Below are 15,088 nucleotides of genomic sequence, written 5' to 3'. Positions count from 1 at the left end.
CTGTCCTTGTTCTCCGACCAGATTCATAAAGCAAAGTCCCTAAAAAAACATAAGAGTGATGGTAGTTCTCTCAAGGTCTTTGAATCTCCAAGGTCTATTTGGAGCATCAAAGAGAGAACATATTCCCCTGCATGCAGGCTAATCTCCAACCTCAGCCTCCCCAGCCAGGGGTTCCCTGAGGAAACATAAGACACTTATTTAAGTTGCCAGAAGGCTGAGAAGAAAATGCTTTTCACTGTGAATGGAGGTTCATGTTTTCCAGTCACCCAAAAGTCTGTGTTGTCTGAATGAGGAATGGGAGCTCTGGGGATTCTGAGTTGGGAGTGAGTCAGTCACCACCTGCATGACGGCCTCCTAGGGTCATGACAGCTGGGGCTCCCCACTGTGCCTGGAACGCAGAAGAAACAGCATGCAGTACTGCTTTCTGGCTGCTACAAGAAGGTAGGTTTGCTGATAAGTTCAGAACCAGACTTGAGGGGCAACGGGAAAGGAATTTCCATTCTGGTGCCTACAGATCTGAGAGCTGCCCAGCAGTGGATGCAATGGAGTTTTCTCTCATCTTTCCCTTCTTGGAAGTCTCCTACTCTGAGAGCCAGATTTCCTGGGTCCCAATTCTTCACTAATGTACCTACAGGTTTAGAGTGAGTCATACAACCCAGGGTTCAGTTTCCCACCTCTTGGATGAGGGAGACTGGACTTGCTCCAGAACACTTGATCCAGGATGAAGCTCAGTGCCAATCAGTGGACAACAGGCTCAAAGGTGCCTGTTGCTGAGGATGCTGAGGCTGCCTCTGGCGGCAGGGGGCTGTAACTGTTTGGCAATGTTCATGGGTCTTGGGATCAGAATTGGGAGTGGTAGACCACTTGGCACACAGCTACTCTGACACCGACCACCTTAGAGGCCTTGCCCAGAGGAATGTACCATCATTTAGTTTCTGTGGGATGAGATCAGGTACTTAAAAGTCAGAAGTGACCCATGGGGACGTTTGTAGATTCCTCAGCAGAAACCCAAATTAGGCTGATGAATCATCTCTGCCAAAAGACTCGGGGAACTAGATATGCCAGGACTCTTCAACAAGTTTTGTAGTATTTTAGATACTATTTAAAGTAGGTCATCTTTTGGATGACCTGCCATTTGCTCTCTGGCTTGGGATGATACCCACAATCAGAGTGGAATCAAAGGGCTCTGGGGGAGGTGGTCCCTCTCCATGTGACTCAGTAGGAGTGAGTACAGCTCTCTCCCTTTCACATCTGGAGCAAGAATTCCCTCAGGAATGACGTGACCTCCAAGTTAAAGACTCAGGTAGGTCTGGCCCTCAGGTAGGCACTATTCTTTTCCCAGTGCTTCTTCTTTCCCTCCTGCGTCCTGTGCAAGCTGCCCACCTCCTGGTTCCAGGGTTCTGAATTCCTCCTCCCTTCTCTTGCAAATATCCATGCAGTCCCACTTGTGGCTTCCTCTCTACCCAGGCCCAATCCCTCACATGCAGATGGCACTATAGAAGGGAAAACCAAGGACGGGTCTGCCCAGATCATTCTTTCTAAAAATGCCCATGTTCTTTCTGCTTCTAGACCCTGTCCTGAATCACTAACAACTCCAGCTAGTTGACTCAGATTAGCAGGGTAATGGAGATGCAGATGGCGGGGTGGGGTGGGGGGAGGCGGTGGGTGGTCGTGGTGATCGTGGTAAGGTTCTCAGGTGTGGGGGACGGTTTCCAGATGACAAGAGATAAGTTGGAGTAAGGAGCATGTGGTCCTCCAATCACTCATTCACTGGGGACCTTCCTGAATCTGCTATCTTGTATTCCTCAGGTTATCTCTAAGACAGAAATTTCAAAATGGACTTTCTATAAACTTACTACAAAACGATTTCAAACATAACAAATATAATAAAGAAGAGTATCATAAGGGCTATGTTTTATCATATTGGCATGAATAAGTACAAAACTAACCTCATAGTCCCACCGGTTGTAATTGACTGGAGACTATGCAACATCAAGTGGGTGGCCAATTGAGTTCCCGGTGAAGACATTCTTGACTTGCATTAGTCTTTCTCTTCTTGCTATCTTCTAACATGTGGTGGTTGAAGGGAAGGAGGAAGAGGGAGAATAAGAGAGGAAAATAGAGAGAGGCTAATCCCATCATGAGGGACCAACATCAAAACCGATGTCAACCTGGGTACTTCCCAAACGCCCTACTTCCTAATACCAAAACATTGGGAGTCAAGGGTGGACACAACTCTACCCATAGCAACTACACAGATCTGTTTTTAAATCAAGACAGAAAATCATTTCATTCTCTTTTTTACTTTTTATTCATTTTTCCTGAAGTATTTTAGGGACTAGATGAACAATTCACAAAATGTACATAAATGAGTATTTGGGGTTAAACAATAGGATGTTTAAAAAATGCACTTTGTTCCCAATAAAATTAACATCTAATATCCAGTCCATGTACAAATTTCCCTGATTCTCGAAAAGCAGTTTTCACAGTTTATTGAAAGAATGTAGTCGTATGTTTCACTTGGTTGTTCTCCTTTAGGATGAAACAACTGTTCCTCTCCCAATTGTAATGACATTCATTTGTTCAGAAACTGAGTGGTTGCAGGGTGGATTATCTTACAGAGTGTCCCACTGTTGGGTTTAGAGCACGAGTCCACAATACCAGCACAGTGGGTCAGGACCAGTACCAGTCCTTGGTATATTAGGAACCGGACCTCCACAGGAGGTGAGTTGCAGGCCAGTGAGTGAGACTTCATCTGTATTATAGCCGCTCCCCATCACTCTCTCATCACTTCCTAATCGACAGTCTAGCTTGTTTTCCTGGAACTGTTTGTAGATACATAATCTATGCTCAATAGAAAAAAAAAATAGCATAAATATTGATGATTATTTTCCTTTATCAGTGCTCAGAATGGTGAGTTGGTGCCCTAGCAATCTATCACAGAGTAATAAGATGTTGCCTATTAACATTTGGGCACATTTGGCCTGCTTAAAATTCAATATTAAAAAATTAAGATCAAGGGATCCAGGCTCATCCTTCATGGTAAACAGAAGGATAAAAGGTGGAAGCAGTGACAGATTTCTTCATCTTACCTTCCAAAACCACTGTGGATGGTGCCTGCAGCCATGAAATCAGAGGACGTTTTCTTCTGAGCAGGAAAGCTATGAGAAACATAAACTGTGTGTTGAGAAGCAGAAACATCACTCTGCCCAACAAACTGGTAGATGTTTGGCCTTTTCATTTGGATCCTTAAACTTTCTGTCCAGTCCCCATTGGGCTTTGAAGTGCCTTAGCTTTCTGGTCCTTCACAATTCCGAAGATTATTTTGTGCATTTCTTTACACAGTCCTGAAGTCAGCCATCTCTTTAAGAATCCATGCATCGTTGGATGGGAAATGTATTTAGAAGATACATGAGAGGCCTCTGAATAGTCATTGTTATCAAGTTGTCATTGCTTGTAGGCTTTCATTGGTCAGAGTAAGAAGTACACATTTTCCTTAAAAAATAAAGTAAAAAGGAATATAATCAGTTGGTACAAACTTATGCTTTCAGTTCAAGATTTAAGACAGCAGGATTTGAATTAAACTTCTTTCTGTTACCTGTGAACCTCTTTTTCTAGCCACTGAAAGGCTTATTTTGGAACGTTAGTTTTAATTATTGTCTTGCTTTTACCTGTTAACATGCATATGATTCTGTCACAATAACAGAAGTTATGAGTAACAATTAGTTGTTGAATAAAGTTTCAGATTTCTTTCCTCTTTTTCTTTTGATTTTCTTTGGTTTTGTTTCGGACGGGCAGTATTCTTGTTTTTCCTTAAAAGATATTCCACTCTGAATATAGTCATAATTCTGAATTTTAAAGATTCTTAAGTAATGTGTTGTTATGGGCAGCTAGTCAACTTGCTGCAATTAGATTGATCAGTCTCTTTGTTCTCATTTGTTCAGTTCAGTTCAGTCCTTTCAGTGGTGTCCGTCTCTTTGCAACACCATGGACTGCAACATTCCAGGCTTCCGTATCCATCACCAACTCTCGGAGCTTACTAAAGCTCATGTCCATCGACTTGGTGGTGCCATCCAACCATCTCATTCTGTCTTCCATTTCTCTTCCTGCCTTCAAGCTTTCCTAACATCAGGGTCTTTTCCAATGAGTCAGGTGTTCCTATCATGTGGGCAAATAATTGGAGCTTCAGCTTCAGCATCAGTCTGTCCAGTGAATATTCAGGACTGATTGTGTTTTAGGATGGACTTCTTTGATCTCCTTGCAGTCCAAGGGACTCTCAAGAGTTTTCTCCAAAACCATAGTTCGAAGGGCACATATGTGTGTCATTTTTCAGTGATGTCACCTTCCCCCTGTTGGGATTTAACCACCAGAACTGAATTTAAACAACATGCAAAAATGAGGATTAAGTCACAGTGCCCCATCTAAACACACCTGGCAAAAGAAGAGGCTCCTGTTGTATTCAGAGGACAGGCATGGATAGATCTCATGCAGGAATAGGCCCTGGAGGGTTGACTGAGTCATTAAACATGATTGTCATTACTTTGGCTGCCACAGTAGTTTTGTCTTCTTTGATTGGGAAGACATTTCAAAATTATTTTTTGTATGTTTGGTTTGGCAGACAAAATTTTTCATAACAAAAACCCTATGGGGAAATTATATCAGATATATATCCATTTATCTTCAGCAGTTAAATTTTGTTGGTTTGTATGTCCCTGGTGATCTTCCTTTATAAATAGAAAGGAAACACACATGTTCAGTATGCATTCAGTCTCTTTTTAAATCAACCAACATGAATTAAATTTCTCTCTGTCCCCACTGCACTCCAAACTCTAGGCGAGAAATAAAAACCTGCAGAGACTGAAGGCTGTTTCCAGCACATCGCTGTGGAGATTTCATTCCCACTGTTTTTTTCTTGGAAAAAAATTAGTTACTAATGTTAAAATCAGTAGATTGTAGATAAATATCCAAATTTCTGATTCTCTTGAAAACATGGCCAATTAACCTGCTTTCCAGCATGGGAAAAGTGGAGGAAATGCTGCTCCCAGTGGCAAGGCCTGTGTGGCCCAGGGTTCAACATGGCCACCTAGTCCTAGTATCATATCTCCTGCCTCCTGGGACCATTACTTTGTGAGAACTAAACTGCTAGGTCTCTTAAGTTGAAGATTACTTTGTCTTCATCAACATTGACTTTGAAGCCTTTAACCCAGAATCTAGCATACAGTTCTTCCTTGTACGTTTTTTGGATGATATAAAATATCTTGTGGATGCATCTGACATTTCTTCCAATATTGAAACCATGCAGTTGAAGTACTGCTCTGCCCTAAATCTTTGATGCAGCCTGGCATCATAGTCGCCCATGATGTCTGCCATCAGACCCACTAACTAAAGCCAGTTGTATGTGCCTGGGCTGTCCTGAAGTCTTCACTTTGCCATTTGACAACTTATCCACCTAGCAATCTCCTCACCAATGAAGACAGCAATGCATATCTCATGAAGTGGCTAGGAAGATGGCATGAAACCAAGAATGTTGAACATGGCCCTTAATATCCATTTTTATCATGTTCTTAGCAGTATTTTCTCCATCTAGGCAAGGTTCTTCATTTTCTGAGACGTCCATGCAGATCAGTATATTTTTCCAGCCAACCTTCAAGGAAGAGATTACAGTTCAATTCTCTGTATTCTGTGAAGCTTCAAAATCCACTCACCAAGGACACTGATGAAGATAAAGATTTTGTCGAGACCTTTGTGTTTTTTTCAGACCTATTATTGGCCTAAAGGGCTAAACTAGGGCATGTCAGAGCATATATATCACTAGGGGCTCCCAGTCACCACTACATGCTAAGAACCTGAACTTCCCTGAATACTTGGAGCCAGGAAAGAAGCATGAAGTGGCTTGTGCTCCTTGACCTGGTGGCCTTCTCAGATTGCAGAGTCATGTAAGTATGGAGACTGTAAGCCACATCATCTTCCTTTCTGTGATTTTTCTTTTCAACTGATTATTCTTCTACTCATCAGGTTTAGAGGAATGGAATATTTCCCTGACAATCTTAAAGTTCAACCCCTAAATATTGATAAGTACCTTGCTATAGTAACTGTGGGACCCAAAATTCTTGGTGTAGATTTGCATAGTTACACAACTCTGGGGTCCAGTCATGCCATGACCTATTGGAATTGGAACTCCTTGCAATTGTTGAGTGCACAGTCAATGCAGATGTAGGTGTGGCCCTGGGGAATAGCACTTTTCTAGGTTTTATTTAGCATGTTCTTTGTTCCCTCTCTACTTCTGTGTGTATATCTCTATGTCTGCATGTCTATATCACTATCATTTATCTCTCCATCCCTTTGGAAGTTTCTGTGAGTGTATTCCTCTCTGTGGTGTTTTCTTTTAAATTTTCTTTTAATTTTCTACATATCCTGAATGTGTTCCCAATCTCCTGGATTCTTCTTTTAACTCTCCTTCTCTTTCAACTTGGAGAAAGATGCGGAGAGCTATTTATACACTGTTTTATATCTGACAAGCAGTGTGATCACAGCCAATTCACAAGCCTCTTGCATTTCAAATTCCTCCCTTGTTAAAGAGGATAGGAATCCCCCTTCTACCTCCTTCCCTGAGCTTCTATGAGAAGGGTACAGTGGGGTGGCAACAGCAATGCTAGTGGTTGTCATTGTTGAGACTTCCTATTTATCAGGCACTTTATATCCATCGCTTCACTTATCCCCAAGATATCCTATTTGAAGGGTTTGACTCATTACATTCCACCATTATACTGAAGGGGAGACTGAGACCACACATGGTCATATGGCTTATCCAACATTACAGAACAGAATCTTTATTCAAACCTATATTCAAGTCGTTTCCAGGAATATGCATAAAATTCTTATAATAAGCTGACATAAAAATGAGTGGAAAGCACACAGTACCGTTACTAAGACAATTATACCTTAACACTGACAGTTAATTGTAGCATCTGTTTTGTTTTCTTTCTCAAAAGTTCGGTGAAAGAATATCTCTAAGGTATTCACCCCCTGAGGAACATCATGGATGTGAGTGTTTTAGGAGGATGGTGCTCCACAGTGCCACCTGACGCTCTAGCCTAGCACTGGGGCTCATCTGGAGATGCCACGTGGGATGTTGGGGTTGGGGCTCCTGCAGGAGGCAGAAACACTGGGCAAAAGGGGCCCCACAGAGGAGAAGGCACTCTCATCCTCAACTGTTGGTTTTGGTGACTGGGCCCAGAAATTACCAGGTGGCAGGTAAACATCCATTTCTGTGTCAAAGATGTGTCATTAGTTTGAGGGAGATTGTTCCTTCTGAGCATTAGGCAATGATGACCCACTACAGTACTCTTGCCTGGAAAAACCCCAAAATGGAGAGGCCTGTTAGGCTGCAGTCCATGGGGTTGCTAAGAGTCGGACATGACTGAGTGACTTCACTTTCATTTTTCACTTTCCTGAATTGGAGAAGGACATGGCAACCCACTCAAGTGTTCTTTCCTGGAGAATTCCAGGGACGGTGGAGCATGGTGGGTTGCTGTTTATGGGGGTGCACAGAATCGGACACGACTGAAGCGACTTAGCAGCAGCAGCAGCAGTAGCAGCTCCTTCTGAACTAAGGGAGTCAACTAGTTACAGATAAAGAATGAACCATCTCTGATCAGAAGTTAGAACAAACTGCAATCCAACTGTGAATAACCAGGCAGAAGAATTCAGTTTCCACAGATGCAAGAACCACCGCAGTACGAAGTTACTGAATGCATATTCCATGTAAGGCCATAAGAATCTAACACAATGCTTACTGTTTTTAGATTAGAAAAAGGGCTTATTTGTCTTCAAGAATGCCCATGTCAGCCTGAGAGAGAGGCAAACAGTAAATACCTGGCAAATGAAAGGGTCACTTGTGTGGTGTTGCTCGAATGTGGTCTGAGTTTAGAGTTAGTGCCTGGGGTTGATAAGAAGGACCTCCTGGAGAAGGGGGTGCTAAGGCTGCATTTGAAAAGACTACAGAATTTTTCAAATGAAGGCACCAGGACTTCCCTGGGTGCCCAACGTTCCTGGAGGTCCAGTGGTTATGCCTCTGCGCTTCCAATGCCAGAGGTACCATTTCAATGCCTGGTCATAGAATCAATATCCTGCATACAATGTAGCACAGGGAAGAAAAAAAAAAATCAAATGCAAGCACCTCTGTGAAAAAAAGGCTGTGAGCTTCACAGTGGTTGCAAAGTGATCTCGAGAGATATATGACACCCAGAGGAAGACATCAGTGTGGGAACAGAAGATAGCCAGGTCTGCACTAACCCACTCCCTCTTTCTCCAGGTAGATGCTCTACATTAGTTCCAGGTTATCTTTGACACAGGCTCATCTGACTTGTGTGTGCCCTCCCTCTTTTGCCCCCATCTAGCCTGTTGTGAGTACAGACACCCCGTACCCGGACCATCCTTCACTTGCCCCGCTGCCCTGTTTCCACCCTTGGCACCTGATGACACTCATCTTTGGGTCTGCAGCTACACAAGTTGGGTTCAGACATTACAAGTCTTCCACCTTCTGGCCCACCCAAAAGACCTTCAGGATTACCTATGGATCTGGGAGCATGAATTGATTTCTTGCTTATGACAACATTTGGGTAACATGTAAAGAGAAGCTGAATCAGGATTGGCTATGCAGTGACCCCTGCTTGCAAAACAGATTCAGGACCCTTCCTATCCTAACTCCCATAGACATTGACCATCTTACCCACAGGATCCTGTCCCTGGGGAGGCAGTGCCGGTGGTGACACACGAGCAAACGGATTAGCTAACCCAGAGGGTGGCTTGAGGTGTGGACATGCAGGTCCTCTGCCCATGAGCAGTTCAAGATTCATTTTGCTGGGAGCAAGAAGACAGGAAAAAAACACCCACTTTTATATTCACAGACTGTTCCAGCCATTTTCGGGTGATAACTTGTTTAATTCTGCAACAACCCCACAAAGCAGTTACTCTGATTAGCTCATGAGACATATGAGGAAACTGAGGTCCAGACAGCAAGGGCCTTGCTGGGAGCACATATGTGATAAAAGGTGGAGTTAGGCTGGCTTTTCAGGACTGAAGTTGCTGTGGGGTGTTTGGGGACAGGATAAAACTCATCTGGTGACCCTGGGTGCTGTCAAAGCCTTCAGGTATCCAGAGTGGGAAACTGGAGGCCTGAGAAGTCAAGGGGCCTGATAAATGAGTTCTTACTCTAGAGGACCCTCAGAGTCTAATAAACCTATGGCTTGCCTCCCCCCAAATACTTGAGTAGTTCGCCTCTCTTTCTCTCTCATACACACTCACAGAAATATACACATATCCCCAAAAGTTAATCCCCCAGGCAGCAATTTCATAGAACCCTGCAAGCAAGATTGTGTTTTTGCCTTGTCTTCTTGGACAGATGCAGAATCCACAGTACATTACAGAGAACACAGTCCATTCCTGTCATAAAGTCACAGTGATGCCAAAGAGAAGGCTATCTTGCTCTCAATTGTTTTGTCCATAAGGTGGAACCAATGGGGCCTGGCCTGACTCTTGCTTGCCCCACCTGGACAGAAGCCACGAGGCCAATCTGAATCACTCAGGTGGTGTTTTTCAGAGGGGCAAATATTTTAAAATTCACAGCCTCTCTCAAATGGAACCCAAATTCCCCTTCCACCTTGCTCTAACCATCTGTGGGCAACCAAAGACAGAGCCCAGCCTCAATTCTTCTCTGAGGATCTAATGGCAATGCACCCCAGCCCAGTCCTAGCCCCACCTCACGTATCTGTAAGTGGGATCACTCTTCTCTCCCACAGATTGGGGACCTTGTAAGTACTGACCAGCAATTCGGTCTAAGCGTGGCGAAATACGAGTTTTACGGCAGAAGATATGATGGCATCTTGGGCTTGAACCATCCGAACATATCCTCTCTGGAACCATGCCCATATTTTACAAGCTGAAGAATGAAGGTGCCATTTCTGAGCCTGTTTTTGCCTTCTACTTGAGCAAGTATGTCTGAGATGGACAATTCCTTTCTCTAAATTCTGTAAGATATTTTCAGTTGCACAAAAGTTATAGAACACTTGATAAAGAAGTATCCTATGAGTAATATAACCAAGGATAACTATGGCCCCAGGGCCCTACCTGGCTTCACCACTGGCTTTTATAAATAAAATTTTATTGGAACACAACCCTATTCCTGGGCTCAAGACCAGTAACTTGGTGTAGCTGGGTGAGTTATGAGGGAGGCTAATGGAAGGCAACAGGAAATAATTTGGAGGAAAAAGCAATACGACTTGCCTATGAGTTTGATAAGGAAGGAAGGAGAAGGATGGTGGGTATCTTTCCTTCCTCATTAGCGTTTAAACAGAGCCCAGGACCAACTAGCCCATTTGTGTAGCCAGTGAAAAATGAAACTGTGGGACACAAAAGTGTGGGACACCTCGTTCAAGAAATATTAGGCATTTGAAGGCAGGGAGAGCAGAGGTGGGGTCCCTTCTGAGTGTGGGGCCCTTTGGACAGTGGTCAAAGGCCAGTGGAGCCAACTCTGTGTGACCTGAACCCACACCATTAGAAGTCCCAGGCCTTGATTTTCCTGAAAAATGTCAAGATGGACAATGGGAAAGCCAAATAGTCCAGCACCATGTCCTCTGAGGGTGTCTGAGCACTCAGGTTGCTGGAGGTGCAGGGCATCTTTCAAAGACATAGTGGGTGGAGCTCAGACAAGTGATTCAGCTTCTAACCTCCTCTGTGCCACTCGTGAGACTAACAGACCTCAGTCTGGATCTCTATCTCTCCTAGACGCTATTTATGCATCTGTATATGAGGACCTTATTAGGGCCTTGATGGGTGGACAAGCACAGCTCTCAGACAGTTCTGTTGTTGCTGTCCTCCAAGGATTTCCCCCTCACTTCTCTCTACAGAGATGAGGGGGAAGGCAGTGTGGTGATGTTCAGTGGGGTGGACCACCGCTACTACAAGGGAGAGCTCAGCTGGGTACCATTGATCCAAGAGGGTGACTAGATTTTACGCATGGGCTGGTAAGCCTCTCCCTCTGAGGGTCAGCCCAAGCGATGGTCCCACTACTGTACGTGGACACAGGCAGACACACACAAATGCATTCTCAGACACACAGTCACACAGACATATACACCACCTTCAATGACAGAGACAGACAAACAGACACGTGGAAACACACAAGCAGACACACATAAACATACACATTAACACATAAAAACATGCATAGCTAGTCAGAGAAACACAAGCACACACAGAGGCACATGCAAACACACATACAAACAAAGACACAAGCACATAAATACACAAACAACCCATATGTTCATAATCCTCATGGGTTAAAAGGTCCCCACGATCCTAAAGGGCACCAGAGAGGTATGTGTAGCTCTGAGAAGGCTACACCTGCTGCCCTTTGAGGTGGGGAGCATAGTTAGAGGACTCTTCAGTGTGGTGAACAGAGGATCAGGGAGAATATCTCCAGCCAGAACAGAGTTATGATAAGATGACCGACTGTCGAAGGCTACCTAGGACATAGGAAGTTCTCAGTAAAGATAAATGTCAGTTAAAAAACAGGGACAGTCCTGAGAAAATGGGGAAAATTGGTCTTCTTAGGGTGCAGCTACCCAGCAGTGGAGAGACGTTGGCTGCAGTCTTAAGACGTGAAAGCAACTAAAAAAATAGACACTCCAAGTTCTTGGGCACCCAGTGGGACAGGGGCTATTACAGAGAATCAGGAAGGTGGAATCCAGGAGTGACCTGAGGACAGGAGGCATACTTGATAGGATTCTGTGTGATACTCTCAGATAAAAGCTGACCTCTCCTTTGGAGTTTGTGTGGGCTACTCATGTATTTCCTGGCCAGGGTCTCAGGATCTGAGCTGGTTGTAGGAGCAGTGCTGGGAGACACCCTATCCCAGAGGAGCCCCTCTCTCCCCCTACTATGAGAATCTGCTGCCCCTGAGAATCTCTATCTTCACTCTGTGTGCAACCCGTTATTTGTTCCCCACCGGATACAGCTCTCTGGAGGTTTCTTATTGTTTTCTAAGTCTTCATTCACTCATTGAACAGACAAGCTTTGGGCATCCACTCTGTGCCAGGCACTTGAGGGAGGCAAGGAGAATAAAACTCTCCCTCACATCTAAGAAGGTAGATGTACATGAAGTGACTTGCCCACATAATGAATTTTGACTTTGGTACATGCTAGACATGAAGAAGAGAAGGCACTGGCAACCCACTAAAAGGCGGAGCCTGGTGGGCTGCCATCTATGGGGTCACACAGAGTCGGACACGACTGAAGCGACTTAGCAGCAACAGCAACAGATATGAGGAAGTGTCTACAGAGACTATGAAGGAAGGAGACTGATCAACACCGGGGGAACAATTTCCCTGAAACCATGACAATTAAGCATGAATCTAGAAGATGAGAGGAAATTTGCTAGTCAAAGGGAAGGGGACTCCTATAGGAAGGAAGACCAGACTGTGTCAAGGTGCAAAAGAGCCTGGTGTATTCAAGTACTGCATTCAAGAATGTCAAGGAAGGCGTCATGTCGGGAGCAAAGGAAAAGAGGGCAGGAGACAAATGGCTGTTTAGGAGATAGTCAGGAAGGGGGCAGCTCTGGGGAGACTCAGCCTGACCTTGATCCCTGCTTTGTCACACTGTCTCTCAGCATCTCCAAGAAATGAAAGGTTATTGCTTGTTCTGGTGGCTGTGAAGCCCTTGTGGATACTGCGATATCCCTGATCCTTGGCCCAAGAACACTGGTCAAAAACATCCAGAAACTCATCGGTGCCACACCACGGAGCTCTGTGGGGAAGGGTCATGCCTCAGGGTCACCTTCAGTCTCCACACGCAAAAAAGGATCCCCAGGGCCAACCTCTCTCCCTCTCTCTCTAACAGCACTACGTTTCATGTTTTGCAGTCAATATCCTGTCCTCTATTATCCTCACCATCAATGGTATCAAATACCCAGGCCCAGCTCAAGCCTACATCCTCAAGGTGAGGGGAGGAGCCTGAGGGGTGGTTCTCAAATAGGAACTTGGAACAACACTTGGCCTGCTGCTGGGAGAAGGGCGCCCTCTGCAGGCCATCTCGCACTATCGCAGATGCTGCTGAGTCCAGTGGCTGGGCCAGAGCCTTCCACAACATGAACCAGGTGAGAGTAAAGGGCCCTCTGGGACACTGATCATCCTGAAATCAATGTGGAGACACCACGCCATGCTGGCATGGTGGGAATCACAAGCAGAGGGGAACACTCAGGTCCTCAGTGTTCAAAGAGCTTCAGTTCAATCTGAACCCTCAGATGGATGAACATGGAAAGTCAGCTCTAGCAGTCCCTGGATAAGTCATGTGACAAGGAGAATGGCTGGGGACAGTCCCAGTGTGCTGTCCCACCATAGGGATTAACAGTCTCCTTTCCCTACCTGCAGTTTTCCTGGTTTGAATGATAAATTACGTGGTCACCCTAGTTCTCGGATGCATCTTCCCATAGCTTTGGGTGCCCCCTTTGTGAGTCAGGCTACCCGACCCCTCTGTGAGGAGGATGGATGCTAATGTGAATAAACCATTCACAGTGACTGCTCAGCCCCTGCACAGGGTGGAAGCCTGACGTCAGCTGCCTAGGGGCAGAGCTGGCTGATGGGCTCAAAGAAGGCTTTGAGGAAAGGAGGGAATTTCAGGAATTCTAAAACTGTAAACTCATGGAGCCATATGGTTGTTGCTTGGTTCTAGGCAAAAGTGCAATGGATTCCAAGCAAATGGCATCCCAAGATGCTCTGCATTGGGCCACTGGGGACTTACTTGGGGTGATGAAGGCTATAGACTGACCGGTGGGTATGGAGAACCAGAATACGTTACCCACCCAAGCCTGAAGGGGCCAAGGAAGGTGAGTACCAGCTGAAGGAGGATTCCCAGAGTTCCTAAGTTAAGTCTTCAAGAACGTGTTGTGGGGACTGCTCTATATAAGGTGAATAACCAACAACAAGTTACTGTGTAGCACAGGGAACTCCACTTAATTATATGACAACTTGGATGGGAGGGGTATTTTGGGGACCAGAATACATGGATACATATGGTCGAGTCTGTTTACAGTCCATCTGAAACTCATAATATTGTTAATCAGCTATACTCCAATACAAAATGAAAATTTTTAATGAAGTATGGATTTTGCAGATGCAGGTGGAGAACCAGCATTCTCTGAAGAGAAAACAAGGAGCAGGAGTCAGAAGTAAAGAAACAGGGAAAGAGGAGAACTATGGACACTTTTTCCTTTCTAAAATTTTTATTGAAGTGTGGCTAATCTTCAGTGTTGCGTTAAGTTCTGATGCACAGCAATGTGACTCAGTTATACACATGAAGAAATATATATTCTTATTCTTTTTCATACGGTTTATGACTGGATAGTTAATATATTTCCTTATAGTCTACATTAGGACTTTGTTATCATTCCTCTCTATCCCCAACTCCAGTCCTTCGCTCCTCTATACCCTTCCTCATGGCAACCTCATGTCTTGGCTCTTTTTGGTTGTGGATGAACTCTCATATCCCCTAGAACCTCCCTTGATACTTACCAAAAGAGGGAAATAAAATCAAGAATTGTGCTAGGTCTAGATATTTGTGGGAGTATCTTATAGGGGCTGAGCCTGACTGGTGTGTGTCTCTGACTCCCCCACGATTCTATAGGCCACTGCTATACCACCTTTAAAGTGAACACAGTGAGGACATCTAGAGAGACCTGGATCCTAGGTGACATCTTCCTGAGACTGTGTTTCTCAGTCGTTGATGGAGGAAATGACAAGATTGGCCTGGCACAGGCAGTATAAATGCTTGGTGTGGTTCAGGAATCAGTAAGGGCACTCCAAGCAAACATTAAATCACACGTAGGGTACTCCTGCTCAGGATGCTGGTGAACTGTATTTGCTGGTCTGCACACCGTATTTTCAGTAAAGAATAAAGATTTTCACTCCTAATGGTGCTGAAACAAACAGGTGCCTCTGTTTGTGTCTGGGAGGGGTACAATGATTGGGAAGGATCTAGAACAAAGTCTGAATCACAGTTGAGAGGAGCCCACCTCCAACTGGCTTCAAGGAAA

At 44.7% G+C, this 15,088-nt stretch overlaps 1 pseudogene; it reads left to right on the top strand.

The window, feature by feature from the left end:
• Positions 1-14,819, top strand: part of LOC128068887 (pregnancy-associated glycoprotein 1-like) — a 57,822-nt pseudogene extending 43,003 nt beyond the window's left edge.
• The last annotated feature ends 269 nt before the right edge of the window (positions 14,820-15,088 follow it).

The sequence above is a fragment of the Budorcas taxicolor genome, chromosome 25, assembly GCF_023091745.1.
Source record: "Budorcas taxicolor isolate Tak-1 chromosome 25, Takin1.1, whole genome shotgun sequence".
NCBI classification, from domain to species: Eukaryota; Metazoa; Chordata; class Mammalia; order Artiodactyla; family Bovidae; genus Budorcas; species Budorcas taxicolor.
Note: the sequence above shows the minus strand (reverse complement) of the source record. Positions and strands in the feature narration are given on the sequence as shown.